Source organism: Bombina bombina, chromosome 3 (assembly GCF_027579735.1).
Source record: "Bombina bombina isolate aBomBom1 chromosome 3, aBomBom1.pri, whole genome shotgun sequence".
In the NCBI taxonomy this organism is placed as follows: domain Eukaryota; kingdom Metazoa; phylum Chordata; class Amphibia; order Anura; family Bombinatoridae; genus Bombina; species Bombina bombina.
Genome location: NC_069501.1, coordinates 756,879,165 through 756,901,244, shown reverse-complemented (window position 1 = coordinate 756,901,244; position 22,080 = coordinate 756,879,165). Strand labels below are relative to the sequence as shown.

General features: G+C 37.0%; 1 protein-coding gene across 1 annotated transcript in view; it reads right to left on the bottom strand.

Moving 5' to 3' along the window:
• PRRG1 (proline rich and Gla domain 1) overlaps positions 1-21,834 on the bottom strand; it is a 234,783-nt gene extending 212,949 nt beyond the window's left edge. The window contains exon 1 of the mRNA XM_053707604.1: positions 21,715-21,834. The gene's annotated coding sequence lies outside the window, so the exon portion shown is untranslated. The remainder of the gene's footprint in view (positions 1-21,714) is intronic.
• Between the last annotated feature and the right edge of the window lie 246 nt (positions 21,835-22,080).

Here is a 22,080-nt window from a genome sequence, read left to right as displayed (position 1 = left end):
TTAATTTTTATAAAACAAGGTTAGATATCACTCTATCAGGCGACCTAATCCACCAGGGAGGTATGTTTAATTTGATAATCAATGCTGAAGCAGGGGTATGCTTTTTGTGAAACTTTCATGTGCACTTCCAGTTGTCAGAACTGGAAAACTTGTAGTTTTCAGACTTAAAAGGGAGAGTTTGGTAAAAAATAAACTTTCATGATTCAGATACAGCATGCGATTTAAAAAAAAAAAAAAAAAAAAAAAAAAACTTTCCAATTTACTTTTATCATCAATTTTGCTTTGTTCTCTTGGTATTCTTTGTTGAAAACTAAACCTAGGTAGACATATGCTAATTTCTAAGTCCTTGAAGGCCGCCTCTTATCTCAGGGCAATTTGACAGCTTTTTACAGCTAGACAGTGCTAGATCACGTGTGCAATATAGATAACATTGTGCTCACTCCCGTGGAGTTATTTATGAGTCTGCACTGATCGGCTGAAAATGCAAGTCTGTCAAAAGAACTGAGGTAGGGATGCAATCTGTAGAGGCTTAGATACAAGGTTATCACAGAGGTAAAAAGTGTATTCATATAACAGTGTTGGTTGTGCAAAACTGGGGAATGGGTAATAAAGGAATTACTTATCTTTAAAAAAAAAAAAAAAATCTTGAGTAGACTGACCCTTTAAAATTACTGGAAAAGGGGCAATATATTAAAAAAAATGTATATTGCAAATTTGTTTTACTACACATAAACAGTGGCAAAGTGTTAATTGTCTCTAAGCAAGGTTGTTTAAAAAAAGAGACACTAAACATCCAATTTGAAAATGATATATTAATGGTTACATAGTTTATTACTAATTTTCTGTATATGTAAAGAACGACTCAAAGTGAAAAACAATGTAAAACATTACTTACAACTAATAATAAAAAATAAAATCTGATACTTTATAGGTCTGCTATAAAAATAATATTTAGTAACTTGTTTAAAAGAAAATATCAAGATCTATGAGAGCTCTAGGAGACCACGTAGAATAAAACAGCATAGGGCTTGCTGTATTGCTTAAACAACTAATCAATAATAATCGATTATGAAAATAGTTGTTAACGAATCTCATTATCGATTAGTTGGTTTTCACACGGCACCAGCTGTTTCACTCCAAGGAGATCCCGCACATGGTATTGTGTTTTATGATTATGCCCTTAGCCTAAAGTACGTCTACAGACGTTTACTTTTAACTTTTTCAGGACAGCAAAAATGTACAACTACTCTTGAATTATGTGCAACCCAGAAATAATAGGAGTCATCATTTAGATTGTTTATATTAAATCAGGTGATTTGTGACTATGCTTTGCATGATAAAGTGCTGAGCTTGTTATTTACAAATTGTTAATTGTAATTAGCCCTAGATTGATCAGAGTTATTTGAATTGATGTGCACTTTTATCGGTTTGCAGAATTATTAGCCGATTGCTTGCTATTGCCGATTACAGTTGTGCTCATAAGTTTACATACCCTGGCAGAATTTATGATTTCTTGGTCATTTTTCAGAGAATATGAATTATAACACAAAAACTTTTCTTTCACTCATGGTTAGAGTTTGGCTGAAGCCATTTATTATCAATCAACTGTGTTTACTCTTTTTAAATCATAATGACAACAGAAACTACCCAAATGACCCTTATCAAAAGTTTACATACCCCAGTTCTTAATACTGTGTATTGCCCCCTTTAACATCAATGACAGCCTAAAGTCTTTTGTGGTATTTGTGGATGAGGCTCTTTATTTTCTCAGATGGTAAAGCTGCCCATTCTTCCTGGTAAAAAGCCTCCAGTTCCTGTAAATTCTTGGGCTGTATTGCATGAACTGCACATTTGAGATCTCCCCAGAGTGGCTCAATGATATTGAGGTCAGGATACTGAGATGGCCACTCCAGAACCATCACTTTATTCTGCTGTAGCCAATGACAGGTCGACTTGGCCTTGTGTTTAGGATCATTGTCATGTTGGAATGTCCAAGTACGTCCCATGCGCAGCTTCCGGGCTGATGAATGCAAAATTTTCCTCCAGTATTTTTTGATAACATACTGCATTCATCTTGCCATCAATTCTGACCAAATTTCCTGTGCCTTTGTAGCTCACACATCCCCATCCGTGTTTCACAGTAGGAATGGTGTACCTCTTATCATAGGCCTTGTTGACTCCTCTCCAAATGTAGCGTTTATGGTTGTGGCCAAAAAGCTCAATTTTGGTCTCATCACTTCAAATCACTTTGTGCCAGAAGGTTTGAGACTTGTCTCTGTACTATTTGGCGTATTGTAAGCAGGATACTTTGTGGCATAAGCGTAGTAATGGCTATCTTCTGGTGACTCAACCATGCAGCCCATCTTTCTTCAAGTGCCTCCTTATTGTGCATCTTGAAACAGCCACACCACATGTTTTCAGGGAGTCCTGTATTTCACCTGAAGTTATTTGTGGGGTTTTCTTTGCATCAAGAACCATTTTCCTGGCAGTTGTGGCTGAAATTTTAGTTGGTCTACCTGACCTTGGTTTGGTTTCAACAGAACCCCTTATTTTCCACTTCTTGATTAGAGAGTTTGAACACTGCTGATTTGCATTCTCAATTCCTTGGATATCTTTTTATATCCCTTTCCTGTTTTATACAGTTCAACTACCTTTTCCCGCAGATCCTTTGACAATTCTTTTGTTTTCCCCATGACTCGGAATCCAAAAATGTCAGTGCACCACTGGATGAAAGATGCAAGGGTCTGTCAAGAATCCAGAAACTCATTGACCTTTTATACACACACTAATTACAAGCAAACAGATCACGGGTGAGGATGGTTACCTTTAATAGCCATTTAAACCCATTTGTGTCAACTTGTGTGCATGTTATCAGGCCAAAATCACCAGGGTATGTAAACTTTTGATCAGGGTCATTTGGGTAGTTTCTGTTGTTGTCATTATGATTTTAAAAGAGTAAAACACAGTTGATTGATAATAAATGGCTTCAGCCAAACACTAACCATGAGTGAAAAGTGAAAGTTTTTGTGTTATCATTCATATTCTCTGAAAAATGGCTAAGAAATCATAAAATTCTGCTAGTGTATGTAAACTTATGAGCACAACTGTATATGTACTAAATAGATAAATGTGTAAGACTTTGTCCTGTTATTGATATATAGTTCTTAGAGCTTTTGACTTTTTATTTAAATAGTTTTTTTTTTTTAATAAAATTGTAAAATTTAACAAATTCAACCTCTATAAGTATATATCTTATTTTTAGAGCGGACTAGATATTTTTACACTAACCTTATCAGCTGGTTATTTACCACTGCATACAGATATTCAAGATATTTTTATGCTAGAATGAAGTCCAGGCTTACTTTGTTGAGAGACCCATTGCATTGGTAGAGAGTTAAAGATAAATATCCCACCTTGGCGAAATTGGCAAAACCCTACTTATGCATCTCAGGCACCTCAATACTATCTGAGCACTTCTCTGCTGCAGGCAAAATAGCTTGCAAAAAGGAGAACCAGCCTCAGCCAAGAGCATGTGGTCATGTTGACATTTTTGCACTTCAATACAAAGTTTCTGACAGAGTGAATAACAGAATGTTATAAACAGTGATAGTCCACCTCTTTCCAGGTTTTCCTCTATTTCTTTCGGGATATGGTGAGTCCACGGTTTCATCAATTACTGTTGGGAATACCACTCCTGGCCAGGAGGCGGCAAAGAGCACCACAGCAAAGCTGTTAAGTATCACTTCCCTTCCCACAACCCCGTCATTCGACCGAAGGGAAATGTAAAAAAAAAAAAAAAAAAGAAGAAGAAGAAGGAGTAACACAAGGTGTAGAGGTGCCTGAGGTTAAGTAAAAAAAGAACTGTCTTGAAATAAAAGGGCAGGGCCGTGGACTCACCATATCCCGAAAGAAATAGGATCAGGTAAGCATAAATCCTGTTTTCTTTCCTAACATATGGTGAGTCCACAGTTTCATCAATTACTGTTGGGAATCAATACCCAAGCTAGAAGACACAGATGAATAGGGAGGGACAAGACAAGTAGACCTAAACAGAAGGCACCACCACTTGAAACTTTTCTCCCAAAAGAAGTCTCAGTCGAGGCAAAAGAAGCAAATTTGAAAAAGTATGCAATGAAGACCAAGTTGCAGCCTTGCAAAACCACTCCACAGAAGCTTCATCTGTGAAAATCCAAGAACAAGAGACATAACTCTCTCAGGAGACTGCAGCCCCGCAGTCTGAAAAACAAACAAAATAAACTTCTCAACCAAAGAAAAGAGAAGTAGCAGTAGCTTTCTGAGACAGAAAAAAAAATATTAAGTACGCACAACATACAAATTGTGCACGCACGTTCCTCATTATATAAGAATGAGGACACAGAAAGGGAACAACAAAATTCCCAAACAAACTTTCCACTTAGGATAAATAACCGCCTTATCCGAAATAAGATAAGGCGAATCACACTGCAAAGCCGAGAGTACCTAAACTCTCTGAGCAGAAGATATAGCAAAAAAGAAAAAAAAACTTCCAAGATGAAAATAATTAAAATCTATGGAATGCCATGGCTCAAACTGAGCCTGCTGCAAAACCTTAAAACCAAGGTTAAAACTCTAAGCGGAGCAACAGACTTAAACACAGGCCTGATACTAACCAGGGTCTGACAAAAAGATTACACGTCTGGCACATCCGCCAGACACCTGTGTAAAAAGGATAACCCAGAAAGCTGACCTTTTAGAAAACTAACAAACCGTCCTCCAGACCTTCCCGGAGAAAAAGCAAAACCCCCAGGGATCCTGACCCTACTTCAAAAGAGTAGTCCTGTGATTCACACCAATCAGGGAATTACGCCATACCTTATGGTAAAAATACCAGTAAATCATGGTCTCAATGACCGATTCAAAAAAAAAAAAAAAAGAAAAAAGACAGAACTAAGCATTCAATCTCCAAGCAGATAGCTTCAGAGAAAACAAAAGTTTGATAAAATAATGGACCCTGAAATAGAAGGTCCTTCCTAAGGAACAACCACCAAGGTGGAAGAAATACATCTCTGCTAGGTCTGTAATACCAGATCCGGCGAGACTATGCAGGAACTATTAAAATCCCGATTCTCACTCCTATTTGATACGAGCCATGACTCGTGGAAGGAGAAGAAACTGAGAAACAGGGATGCCCGACTGAAATCACACAGAACCGTCAGGGTATTTAACAGAGCAGCCTGCTGATCTCTTGACCTTTATCATAACTTGGAAGCTTGGCGAACTGCCATCTCCAACTCCAGCACCCTCCGTTTGAGGGTTAACCTAGAGAACATCTCCAGAAGAAGCGCCCACTACCCAGGATGAAAAATCTGACTGCTCAAGAAGTCCGCTCCCGGTATTCACTCCTGAAATGTGAATAGACGAATGTGAGCATCCGCCCACCGAACAATCCACGCAAACCATGACGAAAAAACTACAGATTCCTCCCAGGTGGTTAATGTAAACCACTGAGATTAAATTGTTCAACTAGAACATGAAAAACTGGTTAAGACAACTGAGGCCAAACCATCAATGCATTGTAGATCGCTCTCAACTCCAAGATGGTTATGGGAAGAGCAGACTCCTCTCAAATCCATAGTCACCCACCCAACAGGCTAGCGACCAAGGTCACTATTACTCCGGAAGCATGTGCTCCGAGACAGATGCTCTTGAGAAAACCAAATGATTCTGGGGAATGCGGGCAACAATCCGCTACCTCTCGTAAGCTAAGTGAGCGATCACCAATTCCCCTCTCAGATCCACAGGGAAGAATCTCATGTCGACAGATCTAGAGCTATCTTCTGACACAGAGCCACAAGATCCCCGATCCGCTATCTGAACATGCATAACAGCAGACTGTCAGATGGAGTCGAGCAAAGGAATGATTGTCCATTGAAACAACCATCAGACCAATTACCTCCATACATTGAGCCACTGAAGGGCCAAACAGAAGAGGACCAAAACAAAAAAGGAAAGAATCCTCTATTTTCTGACCTCTGACAAAAATATTATCAGAAATAGAGAAACTAAGGTGGTCCCTAAGAAAACTACCCCTGTAGCTAGAACAAGGGAACTCATTTTCAGATTCACTTCCCATCCGTGGGCATGAGAAAAGACAACGCCTGAACCATAGTGACATCCAGGAAGGGCACCACAGCAATTCCCGGAAACCTGGCAAGGTCAAAAGGGAAGAGTCACAAGCTGAAAGTGTTTGGCATAAAGGCAAAACTCAGGTCCTCCAGGTCTATGGTCACCATGAACTGACCCTTTTGAACCAAAAGAAGAATGAAACCCCTGGTTTCTACCTTGAAAGGACGGTACCCTGAGAAAAATGTGTTGAGACACTTTAGATCTACCATAGGACGAAAAATGTCTCCTTTTCGGGAACCACGAACAGGAACGAATAGAATTCTAGACCCTGCTCCCTTACAAGAACTGGACCTAACACTCACAGGGAAGAGAGGTCCCAAACTCACTTAAATGTCTCACTGTTATCTGACCTGCAGAAAAAATTGAGAGGTTGAACCTGTCTCTGGGAGAAAAAGGTATGAATTCTATGTAGAAAACCTGAGATACTATGTCCACAGCCGATCTGGGGCATCTCATATCCATGTCCCACCAATAGGATGCCACACTTGACCCAGGCAATACAAACTTCCATGTAAGCCTTCCATTGATCCTGAAAAGAACAGCTACCCTCTCTAGGAATCGTAGTTCTCTTAGCCAGAGTAGAAATGCCCTACTACTCTTATAAATAATAGAAATATAAATATATATTTTGTTTCCAAGTATCAGGTATGTGGAAATTAGATTGCTGAATGTGAATCCAATCTTAACCAAGTAACTATCTCTTGTAAAAAAGAAAGATGAAAAAAGGAAAAAATATTTTAAAAAAAAAACAATATTTGTTTTTTGGTATATCATGTCATATATATATAAAGCAAATAAAAAATAAACATTAAATAATATTGATAAACCTAAATAAATAAAAATATATATGTAGATATTATTAAAAAAAGAAAGAAAAAGATCTAATTTCAAATGAGGAGTAACTGTAATACAGAAGGGATTGTATACCTATTAGAGTGCTCATGCCCGGCGTTTTACGTGGGCAAAACGAAAAGGATCTTTAAAGATCGTATTAAAGAGCATAGGGATTATATAAAAGGACAGATCCAAACGAGCAGTGTAGCTAGACATTACCAAGAGAAACACAATAGCAATCCTAGTTGCTTATGATTCACAGGAATTGACAAGGGTATTTTGCATGGAAGAGGGGGGACAATAATAAATGTCTCCTCCAAAAAGAGTGCAAGTGGATCTACACCCTTAAGACGCTTTCACCATTTGGGTTAAATGAAAAATTAGACATGGCTAGTTTCATCTAAAAACTATCTTGTGACCGTGTAAAAATGTGCAATTGATCTTGCCTAACAATTTATTTCTTGTGACTTTGTATAAAACACTTCTTGAGGAGTGTGTATGTATATATGCAACTATTTAAGTACATCTAGTGCTGATTTTATGTTGCATAAAGAACTTTTTTCTCTGATATTTCCTTGCTCTTTATTGTTTTTTGTTCTCATTTGGTAGGCAGTATGCGTAATTTTGACTTCTCGGACTAGTGTAGTGAACGCCATATGACAATATTAAAATATGCTAGTATCGCTACATTTTTTTTAAGATAAAAGTAATGTATGTGAATTGGTTTTCCAGACATTAGAATCAATTTATGTATACTCCTAGCATATATTTAGGTTTTGTTAAGTATTTAAGATGTTAATAGTAGGAGGAGTTTTGTGCCGATATAATCTCCATTTGCAGGGCTCAGATCCATCTGTCCTGAGGAAGCCCCGTCTCATCTGACGTTGGGGGTGAAACGATCGTAGGCATTGGATCGCTCAAGCACGTGACCTACCCGGAAGTGAATACGCTGGTTACTCATGCCATGTGTGTCTCGGCGTGTACAGCGTACATAGCAGCAGCCGGTGAAACCGAACGAGTATCTCAATAATACTTCAGCAGGAATTTAACGATCCCAGTGGATTACAATTTTGCACCTTGGATTCAGATAAGTGTATTAACACCTTCAATTGTGCATATTTGGAAAATGACTGAACTTTGGCAAAACCGCCATTTGTGGAGGGTCAGCCTGGTTTGACCTAGTTTGCATTAAAACGGAAAAAGCTGTTTGGGAACTGTTATTATTCCTGTTTGTTTGCAATATTACATGCTTGTTAGTCACATTTAATAAATAAGTGTTCACTGATACAGCTATTTAATCATTCAGTGCTACTTGTCAATTATTAGTATTCCACCACACTTAGATCCCAGGATTTCTTCTGCCCGGTAGCATCCCTTGTATGTTCTTGGGTACCGTGTGCAGTAAGGGTGTAGTATGTGTGGAGTACTTCTGAATTATATGAAAAATTACATGTATGTTATTGTATACTTGTTTATGAAGTGTGGCTGGCAAAGCTATCATTCATTCAGTGCTATCTGTCAATTATTAGTATTCCACCTCACTTAGATCCCACGATTTTATCTGCCCGGTATCATCCCTTGTATATTCTTGGGTACCGTGTGCAGTAAGGGTGTAGTAGGTGTGGAGTACTTCTGAATGATATGCATATTTCATGCTAAGTTTGTAAGGTGTGCACACCTTCAGGGTAGAGAATTTTGTCACATGACGGTATACATATGTGATGTTTTGATTACAAGCGCTATATGGATTAGAGATGCAGCTCCAATAGTAGGATAATAGATTTGTTGGATTATTTATAAGAGTGCTTGATTCCCTATCTTTTATATGGCACATTGATTTGTATGTTCCATTTCTTATATCTTATAGTCTTAAATATGGGGGGGAGATAAAAAACTGAAATTAAAATCCTCCATGTCTCAAAATTAAATCAATGTAAATATTTGCATAGGAAATTAGTACATCTAGGCAAGTATCCCTGCTTGCTTTTCCCCAGAAATTCTTAATATACAATGTTTCCAATGCACAAAAGAATTGTGGGTAAGATATGCAAATTCTCAGTTTTTTTTGCTTCACAAATACTGTTTTGACACAGCGATCCTTTTAAACAGGATTATGACAGCAAACCAGAAATCGCTCACTAGACAAGCCTGTTTCGTTCTTTTTGGAACTCATCAGTAGGAGATAGCAACCAGAAATCTATCTCCTACTGATGAGTTCCAAAAAGAACGAAACAGGCTTGTCTAGTGAGCGATTTCTGGTTTGCTGTCATAATCCTGTTTAAAAGGATCGCTGTGTCAAAACAGTATTTTTGAAGCAAAAAAACTGAGAATTTGCATATCTTACCCACAATTCTCTTGTGCATTGGAAACATTGTATATTAAGAATTTCTAGGGAAAAGCAAGCGGGGATACTTGCCTAGATGTACTAATTTCCTTTGCATATATATATATATATATATATATATATATATATATATATATATATATATATACACACACACACACACACACACACATATATATACCCCCTCAATTGGTTTGTTTTAGCACAAAATAATTTATCCTCACAACACAGTCGCAATCTGTCCGATTCTTAGAAACGGAACTAAAATGAGGCGAGATCGGCTAGAGGAGCTGCGCCATAGAATTAAAAGCGTGCACTTCCAGTCAATGTGAAAATGAAAGTAAACCACTTCCTGACTAAGATACGGTTAAGAACTGCAAGCAAATATCTCCTCCTCCATATGAAGTCAATATTGCAATATAATACGCAATTAATTTCAATAAAATAAACCCTTGAGTCACCAAACAAGAGTTAACTCCATTTCCATAGAAAAGATTAACTCAGTCTCTAAATCACATGCATATTTGTGTGCTAACCTCTGCCAATTAACCCCAAACTAGTAGTACGGTCCCATAAACTAATGCAGTCTGAAAATCTTTTTGGGGAGCCCAGCTTAACCCCTTCAGTGCCAGCGTCCTTCTGTAAATCTTTTCCCCAGAAGACAAAAAGCACTTACCTGTATCTAGCCATCCGGCAGGAGGAAAGTTTGCACAGCGTGAGAGGAAGCCACTCCTCACAGAGACCTGTAAAGCAAAGAAAGATCAGAGTAAACCTACTCAGGCTTTCTATTTTAGGGCAGCAACAATGTTAGGATATTAACATGGACTACAGCTATACCCAGAACATTGGAAAGATCAGAGCAAACCTACTCTGGCAATCAAAATAATAAAATCTTGCTTGAAGCAAAAGAAATCCAATTTTCTTCAGACACCAAAAACTTTACCTCCTCTATTAACAGAGGCAAAAAGAATTACTGGGGGTTGTGGGAAGGGAATGGATTTGCTGTGGTGCTCCTTGCCTCCTCCTGCTGGCCAGGAGTGGTATTCCCAACAGTAATTGATGAAACCGTGGACTCACCATATCTTAGGAAAGAAATTGATTTTTATGTGGTCTTCCAGGATTTCTTACATCTCTGCACCATACTAGAAAAGTGATCCAGTTATTAAAATAATGTTCATGCCTTTTATTAGGGCAGATAATTATTTATATTTGAAGATTTAGTCGAATACAAAAAAAAAACAACACACAAGTTTTTCTTGAGTTTTGCTGTGGGCCCTGAAAGTGCATTATAGTAATATAAAGTACCATAGTTCCTCAAAAATTTTTAAAATTTAGCATTTTTGCTAAACCAACGCAATCATTCTGGGGAATGGACTGGATTCTATACTCCCCAGCTCACATCCCTTTTGTGCTGGCTCTGCATACCAGCCGCCTGAGGAGCCTCTTGTTGAAATCCTAGGTAGTAGCCAGATCTCTTTATCAAAATCCTACAAGGCAGTATTATGTGCCAAATTCCCTGAGAACAAATGCGAGTCATCTGACTACAACCAAGAACTGAGGATCTGCATCTAGGTCTGTCTGTAAGAACATGTGGTGCTGCACGTCTGAGCAAATATATGCTTCATGATCTATGGTATTCTTTGCCTTTTTCACTTCTAGTTAAAGGGACATGAAACCCACATTTTTTCTTTCATGATTCAGATAGAACAAGCAATTTTAAGCAACTAATTTACTTTTATTATCTAATTTGCTTCATGTGCTTGATATCCTTTGCTGAAAAGCATTTCTAGATAGGCTCAGTAGCTGCTGATTGGAGGCAGCACATAGATGCCTTGTGTGATTGGCTCACCTTTGTGCATTGCTATTTTTTCAAGAAAGGATATCTAAAAGTATGAAGCAAATTAGATTAAAAAAAAGGAAATTTGAATGTGGTTTAAAATTGCATTCTTTAGCTGAATCATGAAAAAAAAAAAAAGTGGGTTTAATGTCCCTTTAAACTATTTAAGTAGAATTTTACAGTCCACAGAGGCATTGCTGGCTGCATAAACAATTGCTTTAGTCATTTACTCTTAAAGTGCTCTCCTGAGGCAGCTATAATGATATATTGCCACAAGATCTTATACAGAGCTGGCCTCTTCAGTGATTTATAAGGCAAGTATTACTGTAACAAAAAAACACTTATATTAGACCTGCTGCATATGGAGTTTCTCTTCAATCTTTGTTGTGAATTGCTTTAATATTTTATTTTAAATTATTCTTGTTCACTTCACCACCACCTATATGCGACCAGATTTAACTTGTACATCTCGGGCTTTAATACCTTCTGAAAAAGGTACTTATAGAACTACATACTTATCCTGTAATACAAAACATATGGCACTCTACTACTGACAGCTACAGACAACAATTCTACAGGTGTTCAGTTATCAAGCTGGCATACTGCTCATAGATTTAATCTTAAATATTGTTATGTTGGACAAGCATCACCTGAAGTCTAGTATCATGGGTGCCCCTACTGGGTGTATTATTGCAGTGTTGTTCAACTTGTTATCTTCCATTTCTCACGATACCTCATAATCTATTCTCCCCTACAAAATATTAGCAGATCCACACCAATGCATACAAGACACAGACCCCCGAAGAAAAACAAAGTACTAAAGCCATTTCATGGATATAACTGATAAAGTTTAGGCTCAGTCCCTTAAAGACATACAATATAGATTTGCATGCCCCATATTGAGGTGCAAAACAGCCTTGATGCAATCTCAATGTTTAATTTTCAAAAGGACTAACTAAAAAGCATTGATAACAATTAACACACACTAATGTTAAATGGATGTCCCTTTAATAAAATGCCTGGGAAAAGTCAGGTTTTCAAAAACATCCAGACACCTGAATGTAACACAACCTAAAAACAATTATTCTGGCTACATTTAATAGATTCAATTTTGGTGTTAAAAACAGTATGTAAAAGTGGCTTGATATACTCAAACAATTTTTACATACTTTTCATTACTCAAGAAACTACAGAAATGTTATAGATGTTTAAAATATTATTTCATTTCATGCATAAAACCAGAGTAAAATGTTTGCAAAACCTTATATCCTGAATCCATGACCATGTACTTTGTACTATTCTTGCGAGAGAAAAACCTAGCACTAAAAATATAAAATTCCCTTATCTTTCAGCCAAGCAAATTGCTTCTGGACTCTGATGTTTATATTTAAAGAGAGACATATTAGTCAAAAACTAAAATGCTATTTCAAATAGAAGCTTTTGCAATGAACTGGTGCTAGCTAAAATGCTTCTAGTAAAAGCTATCAATGTTTTAGTGACAGTTTTACTGTGAATGCTGCCTCAGGAGCATACAACCATAGGCCACATTTCCTTGATTGGGCCAGTACAGAGAGCTTAAAAAGGGACAGTCTACAATAGATTTTTTATTGTTTTAAAAGATATATAATCCCTATATTATCCATTCCCCAGTTTTGCATAACCAACACTTTTGTATTAATATACTTTTTACCTCTGTGATTACCTTGTATCTAATCCTCTTCTGATAGCCCCCTGATCACATGATTTTTTATTTATTATGTATTGACTTGCATTTTGGCCAATTAGTGCTGTGTTGTGCTGACTCTTAAATAACTCTTCGGGCGTGAACACAATGTTATCTATATGGCCCACATGAACTTAACAGTCTCCTGTTGTGAAAAGCAAATAAAAAAGTATGAGATAAGAGGTTGTCTATAGTGGCTTAGAAACAGGCAGAAATTTAGAGGTTTAAATGTTATAAATTATATTAATATAACAATGTTGGTTGTTCAGAGCTGGGGAATGGGTAGTAAAGGCATTATCTATCTTTTTTAACTATAACAATTTTAGTGTAGACTGTCCCTTTAACTAGAAGTATATTTTTGCTAATACAAATATGTTACATTGATGCTTCTAACGGAGACTGAAATGCACTGATGTGCAATTCAATTTAGTCTCAAAAGTCCCTTTAGATTTCTACACATGTAAAAAAAAAAAAAAAAAAAAAAAAAAAAAAAAAAAAAAAAAAAAGTAAAAAATGTTGTTTTAAATATTCTATTTTGATAGACCGTGACCAGTTGTGCTTAAAGGCAAACACTGTAAAATAACAATTAAGTAATAGTAATTGTTTGTGGTAATGTTTTAAATTATAGCCCTTGATGACATCTAAAATGTAATTTGGTTTTAACCTCCTTGTAACGAAGCCAAAGAACAAAAACACATGCTCATTATTTATTAAAAGTCTACTCGCATCAACTCTTTCAAAGCCTTAAAATGCCACTGATTACTTTAAATGTTTAGGGTTAGAATGGAAAAGAAAAAACCCATAGAATGAACATAAATTATATATACTTATACTGTAAGCATGTAGATACGATCTTACATTATATATATGCACTTACATTATATATACTTATACTGTAAGCATGTAGATACGCACTTACATTATATATACTTATACTGTAAGCATGTAGATACGCACTTACATTATATATACTTATACTGTAAGCATGTAGATACGCACTTACATTATATATACTTATACTGTAAGCATGTAGATACGCACTTACATTATATATACTTATACTGTAAGCATGTAGATACGCACTTACATTATATATATACTTATACTGTAAACATGTAGATACGCACTTACATTCGTGGCTGGAAATTTCCATTAGTCCTGGACAAGTTTATGAAATGCAAGAAACACTGAAGAAAAATATGACATAAACATGCAATTACAATATAACCAGTTCAGGGTTGAAGCTCCTTAATGAGGTGCGCTCAGGGAAGAAAAAAAGATATCCAAAATGTGAGGCAGCTCTTCAGAAAAGTAAAGGATAATGGACAGATCTATAGCGGGAGACAAGAAGGCGCCAATAGGGTGATATCGCCACAAACAAATTATGTGCTGAGAAGGTGAGAGCAATACTCACAAGCGGGGCGGCACTTATGGCGTGCCTGGAAGAGCAGACCGGGACCTCAGTCGCCCGGAAGACCAACAGCCTGATGAAACGGCTCTGTGTAGCCGAGAAACGCGTTGCTTGATTTTAAAACATTTTAATAAATTTGTTTTACGTTTATCCTGCTGGAGTTTGATCTCCCCTCTTTCCTACACTGATATACGCTATTTTTGAGTGACTGCAGTGTGTTTCCCTGCCTACTGTCACTTTACTTCCTTTTGCAAGTATTTAAAATTTTGGAGCACAGAGAGGAAGGTGTGTCATCAAACTAGGATTCGGATTGGTCACACCAAGTACGTTCCTGTTTGGGATTCGCTGCTGCCATTGTTGGTCTTCCGGGCGACTTTGAGGTCCCGGTCTGCTCTTCCAGGCACGCCATAGAGCCGCCCCGCTTGTGAGTATTGCTCTCACCTTCTCAGCACATCATTTGTTTGTGGCGATATCACCCTATTGGCGCCTTCTTGTCTCCCGCTATAGATCTGTCCATTACAATATAACCAGACAAAACAAACAAATGTAACCAAAATGGTCGTATTTAGAGCTAAAATTGACATGAAACCCAAATATTTTTATTTGTGATTCAGACAGAGCATACAAATTTTTAAAGAAGCTTTCCAAAGCACTTTGTTCCCATGGTATTCTTTGTTAAAGAAATACCTAGGGTAGGTGTCTGGAGCACTACATGGCAGAAAATAGTGCTGCCATCTAGTGCTCTTGCAAAATGTGCTTCAGACACATTCCTGAGCTTACATTCCTGCTTTTTAACAAGACACTAAGAGAATGAAGAACATTTGACAATAGAAGTGGTTTAAACTTGCATGCTCTATATGAATGGGTTTCATGTCCCTTTAAGCATTTTTTTTTTTTAAATAAAAAAGGAACAAAGTGTGGGGACATAGATCAATTGCTAAGTGCAAAGTGCATATACTTTATCTTCATTTTCAAGTGTGGCAATCAATAATGCAAGATTCTGAAATACCTTCACACAAAGCACAAGATTTAAAGACACAGTGCAAGTAAGACGCTCTAATTTGCTTAGAATGCATTATTTTATGTATTAGCTCACCAACATGTCCTCATCATTCACAACCCTAACTTAGCAGAGGTTGTAATAAAAATGAAACAGAGCATTTTATTTCTTCACAAAAATGTTCATTTAATGCCTAGGCATCTACTTATCAAGCCGTCAACTTACTTGCATTCGACGGCACCAATACGCTCACCTAAGATCGCCTAACATAGCGGCCGCGGACCTGAATACGTTCTCCAAAGTTACCAAAAAAAAGCTGTCAAAAAGCCGCGCACCAAGTACGGGGCGATGAGCAGCAGACTGTTGTTAACTAACAGTCATCGATCTCGCTGCTCTTTGGCTTTTTCACAGCTTTATTGGTATACTGTCATCAAACACCCACACTATACTACACTGTTTTACCCCTATACCGCCGCTCCCGGAGCCCACCGCAACTCTAATAAATGTATTAACCCCTAAACCGCCGCTCAAGGATCGCACCGCAACTAAAGTGTTTAACCCCTAAACCGCCGCTCCCGGAGCCCACCGCCACCTACATTATACTTATTAACCCCTAATTTGCACCGCCTACACCGCCGCCACCTACATTATACTTATTAACCCCTAATCTCCCCCCCTACACCGCCGCCACCTACATTTATTAACCCCTAATCTGCCGCCCCCAACGTCGCCGCCACTATATTAAATGTATTAACCCCTAAACCTAAGTTTAACCCTAACCCCCACTAACTTAAATATAATTTAAATAAATCTAAATAAAATTCCTATCATTAACTAAATTATTCCTATTTAAAACTAAATAAATACTTACCTATAAAATAAACCCTAAGCTAGCTACAATATAACTAATAGTTGCATTGTATCTAGCTTAGGGTTTATTTTTATTTTACAGGCAAGTTTGTATTTATTTTAACTAGGTAGAATAGTTAAATAGTTATTAACTATTTACTAACTACCTAGCATTGCCCCAAAGTAATCAGCTCTTTTACCTGTAAAGAAAAAACAACACAAATGCCCCCCCCAACATTAAAACCCACCACCCACACAACCAACCCTACTCTAAAACCCACCCAATATGCCCTTAAAAAAACCTAGCACTAACCCCTTGAAGATCGCCCAACCGGGCCGAAGTCCTCAACGAAGCCGGCAGAAGTGGTCATCCAGACGGCATCTTCTATCTTCATCCATCCGGCGCGGCTCCATCTTCTAGACATCCGAAGCGGAGCATCCTCTTCATCCGACGTCTTCTTGAACAATGACGGTTCCTTTAAGTGACGTCATCCAAGATGGCGTCCCTTCAATTCCGATTGGCTGATAGAATTCTATCAGCCAATCGGAATTAAGGTAGGAAAAATCCTATTGGCTGATCCAATCAGCCAATAGGATTGAAGTTCAATCCTATTGGCTGATCCAATCAGCCAATAGGATTGAGCTTGCATTCTATTGGGTGATTGGATAGAAGATGCCATCTGGATGAAGACTTCTGCCCGTCTGGAGGACCACTTCTGCCGGCTTCGTTGAGGACTTCGGCCCGGTTGGGTGAAGACTTCTCCCAGTAAGGTGATCTTCAAGTGGTTAGTGGTAGGTTTTTTTAAGGGGGCATTGGGTGGGTTTTAGAGTAGGGTTGGTTGTGTGGGAGGTGGGTTTAATGTTGGGGGGGCATTTGTACTTTTGTTTTGTTTTGTTACAGGTAAAAGAGCTGATTACTTTGGGGCAATGCCCCGCAAAAGGCCCTTTTAAGGGCTATTTGCAATTTAGTGTAGGGTAGGGCTTTTTTATTTTGTTAGTGGGATTAGATTAGGTGTAATTAGTTTAAAAATCTTGTAATTTGTTTATTATTTTCTGTAATTTAGTGTTTGTTTTTGTACTTTAGATAATTTTATTTAATTGTATTTAATTTAGGGAATTAATTTAATTATAGTGTAGTATTAGGTGTAATTGTTAGGTTTTATTTTACAGGTCAATTTGTATTTATTTTAACTAGGTAGTTAGTAAATAGTTAATAACTATTCTACCTAGTTAAAATAAATACAAACTTGCCTGTAAAATAAAAATAAACTCTAAGCTAGATACAATGTAACTATTAGTTATATTGTAGCTATCTTAGGGTTTATTTTATAGGCAAGTATTTAGTTTTAAATAGGAATAATTTATTTAATGATAGGAATATTTATTTCGATTTATTTAAATTACATTTAAGTTAGGGGGTGTTAGGGTTAGACTTAGGTTTAGGGGTTAATACATTTAATATAGTGGCGGTGTCAGGGGCGGCAGATTAGGGGTTAATAAGTATAATGTAGGTGGTGGCGGTGTAGGGGGGGCAGATTAGGGGTGTTTAGACTTGGGGTACATGTAAGGGTGTTAGGTGTAAACGTTACCATAGGAATCAATGGGATATCGGGCAGCAGCGAACATAAGCTTTCGCTGCTTTCAGACTCCCATTGATTCCTATGGCATCTGCCGCCTCCAGGGCAGCGGATTGAAAACCAGGTACGCTGGGCCAGAATAGTGGCGAGCGTACCTGGTAGAAATTTGATAACTAGCAAAAGTAGTCAGATTGTGCCGAATTTGCATTCAGAACATCTGTAGTGACATAAGCATCGATCTGTGTCGGACTGAGTCTGGCAGATCGTATGTTTCGTCACAAAATTCTACTTTTGCCGGTCTGTAGGGTTTGATAACTAAGGGGAATCAGGCTCGCCACAAATACGCTGCGGAATTCCAGCGTATTTGCGGTTGACTGCTTGATAAATAGATGCCCTATAGTCACACCAAGACAGGATTTGTAACAAAATAGCACAGTACATTGCCACACCCTGCATCAGAATTTGGACTCAATAATGCAGACAAGGAAAGATATCAATCGCCTTATGTTGATATAAAGGGGACACCGCATTTAAAAAGATTATCCATACACCTGATGCAATTGCGTATTTTCTCACTTATTCAAAGAAAAATGCTTAGAAAATATGCAGACGTATGGACCCAGTCACCCAGGTCTTGAGGCAGGTTTTGACACAAATCGGTAGGTTTGCTTGATTTTTATTTAAAAAATGTTTTAAAATAATTGTCTAACAACATCATTTTAAAATTGCTATTAAATCAAACTTCTTTGAACATCATACAAGGGCTACACAAAATAACAGAGATGGATATAGATAGATTATATATATATATATATATATATATATATATATATATATATATATATATATATATATATATATATATATATATATATATATATATATATAAGAAGTCCTGACTGACTGACTCATCAACGCCCAGCTCAAACCGTTTAACCTAGGAACGTGAAATTTGGAAGGTACGTTGTTTTTATGACGTAGGCACCCACTAAGGAAGGATTTTTGGAAATGAAATCCCTAAGGGGATGAAAAAGGGGGGTGCATTTTTTAATGAGGATACCTATATCTCAAAAACAGACAATGTTACAGACGTGAAAATTGGCATTTAGATTCTCCATAAAAAAAAAAAAAAAAAAAAAAAAAAAAAAAAAAAAAAACACATACGTGTTTTACCAGTTCCACAAAATCCACTTAAGGGGGGTCAAAAATGGGGGGGGGGGATTTATGGTATTTGAATACCATTGATGTCTCAATATCCTTTCCTCTAAAAGATGATTTTCATTTATTATTGAGTTCAGGTATTTCAGTCACACCCATTACACTTACATACAATTTAGCAAATAGCCATGAAATCTGCATAGACAAAAAGTACAATTGGTCACTATGAAGAGCACAGTGACTTTAAACATTGCACTTTTATAAGATGCTACAAATAAGTGAGAAATTTCTGCTCTACTATACCAGCCCCAGTCGATTGTAAGTGCTATTATTGTTAAGTGTAAGCCACAAAGTGGTAGACCACGCAAACCTCACAGTGGTGGGGCCACTTGCGTGTAAAAATGTACTTATTGCCTGTTGCATCACTCTTTACAGAGTTACAAACCCAAACTGCTTCTGGAAGCAACATCAGCACAAAAACTGTGCATCAGAAGCTTCATGAAATTAGTTTTCATGGCTGAGCAGCTATACACAAGCCTCACATCTACATGAGCAATGTCAAGTGTCGGCTGGAGTAGTGTGAAGCACACCGCCACTGGACTCTAAAGTAGTGGAAATGTGTCCTCTAGAGTGATGAATTACGCTTCACTATCTGGCAGAAGGATCTGGATGTTGCAGATGTCAGTAGAACACCACCTACTGGAATGCATAGTGCATACTGTAAAAGTTTGATGGAGGAGGTATAATGGAAGTTCCAATGAAAGATCATCTTAATGCTACAGGATACAAAGACATTTTAAACAATTGGGTGGTTCCAACTTTGTGACAACAGTTTAGGGAAGGTTCTTTCCTATTACAGCATAACTGTGCCCCGGTGCGCAAAGCAAGGTCCATAAAGAAATGGGTTTGCTGTGGAGGAACTCAAGTGGCCTGCATGTAGCCCTCACCTCAACCTCACTCAGCACATGCTCTGTAACAGCAATTGCCAGTAAATGATTGTGGGAATTGTAGTCCCAGCTATTGGCCAGTTAGGGATGTTCATTCGGATCCTAAGTTAGGATCCGAATGTTAAAGTAGGAGGTGTTTCGTAGGATTCGGCTCTTTTCGGAGACAGATTGATTCTTGTGAAAGATCACCAAAATAAGATCTGGATTTGCGCAGATCTTAGTGTGGTGATCGTTAACAAAAAAAATCAATCGCTCCTAACAAAGGATCCAAATGCACATCCCTATGGCCCGTGTAGTGCTGTAGCCTGGAAGACAGCACATAACAATTTATAGTAAAAACCTAGGATGGAAATTCTAAAACTAAATTTTCCTTGACCCAAATAGTTTAATTATATTATATAGTACAGTATATCATTTGATTGGGGGTTTCATTTTGGAATTTCCATGCATATTAAAGTTTTTGTTTGACACTAAATGTGTATATTAAACAGAGTTCTGTACAATAAATAGTGCAATAATAAAATGCATTTTCACATAACATAAGCCCATTTTAATATTGCTCTTGTATGTCCCTGTAAATTATACTGAATTTTTTTTTCTGGCAAAAAAATTAACATTTTTAAATGCTGCCTTTTTATTTGTTAGAAACAAAAGTTTTGAGTACAGTTTTCTTTTAAATTATGAAGTATTCACTGGACAGGTTGCAATTGCTGTTAATGTGCAAGGATTGAGCACGTCTTAAAGCCATACTTTTTTTTTTTTTTTTTCTATTTAAAATGAAAATGTTTTATACTTTTGTTTTATCACAGTGCAATAACCTGTCAGACAACCCCCAGCCCCCATCAAAAAATGTACCATGGAAACTTAAACACATTACATTTGGCTCTTTGTTTACATATATAGTTTTTGCTGACACATGGGAAGAAAACCTATTAGTTAATCCTCTCCTTGACAGATCAGTCATTTTAGTTTAACTTCATGTGTTTTCGAATGTATTAAGTTTAAGTAAACTATGTTAGATAAGAAACAAAACAAAAAAAAAAAAAATTTAAATTATTTTCAATTTAAAACAAAAACAGCACAACACTGCCATGCATAGGTTCTTATTCATTAAATGGTTAATTTTGGCAAATCGGTTTAATAATCATAATTAAAATTTGCAATGACAATCACTTTTTAGTAAACAATATAAAAAATACTGACATAAAACCCACGTGTGAAACATCATAATGAAAGCAGGATCATCACCAAAGCATATTGTTTATGCTTTAACTGGTTATGACACAGAAGTCATCAAATCCCTGTTAAGGATTTAATCAGCTCACCATGTCCAGAACTGGACTAACCAGACTAGATGCATTCGATTCAAGTTAATCAGATACAATATTTAAACATTTACACAAAATGTGACTTACTAGGTACTACAATTGCAATTAAAAGCACGTCTAAAAGTTGTTGTTTTTTTTAAATAGTATAATTATGTATTTTTTTAGTGTATGTAATATTCCATTCACAATAAAGAGAACGGAGATGTGAAGATCACGTCTCCCTTTCCATCTAAACAAAAAAAAAAAGTTTTTCAGTTATGAGTAGTAATGTGTGTGTATAGGGAAGGAGACCATCAGATAGCAGTGAGACGGATCCCAGTTAAAAAATGCAGAGGGTAAAGTACATATTATACAGTAATTCGTGTTGATTGTACAATATATTGTGGGAAACTGTAAATAGCATTAAACATTGTATCTAGATAATCTGCCAATAATAAATATATACACAATATTATTGATGGTTATTGACATTACGGAGTGAAAGTTAAAGAATTAAGGCACAAGTGGTAGACTTCATCTTTCATGAAAATTCATGAGTTACCTGTACCAGGGGCTCCGTGCTGTCCGAATAACGGATCACAAATTAGCTCGATCCCACTCCTGCTCCACCCGATCCCGCTGCTTCGTCCATGAGAAGAATTACAATCACAGCTGGGAGGAGAAGATAAGGAATACTACAAGTCCCAGCAATCCCCGCGGCGAGTAAGACAGAAAATATTCAACATGAGAAATCTTTATTGCGCAATGCGCAGTGACATAGTATGTTCTGTCAGTTACTCATAACTCGTTAAAATATTATTATCAGGCCGAAACTAGTAAATATGTGTTTAATAGCAGGATTATGAATATATTTTTAAAATAACTATAAAAAGGAGTTATCAATTACAGTAAATTTGGCATCACGTAT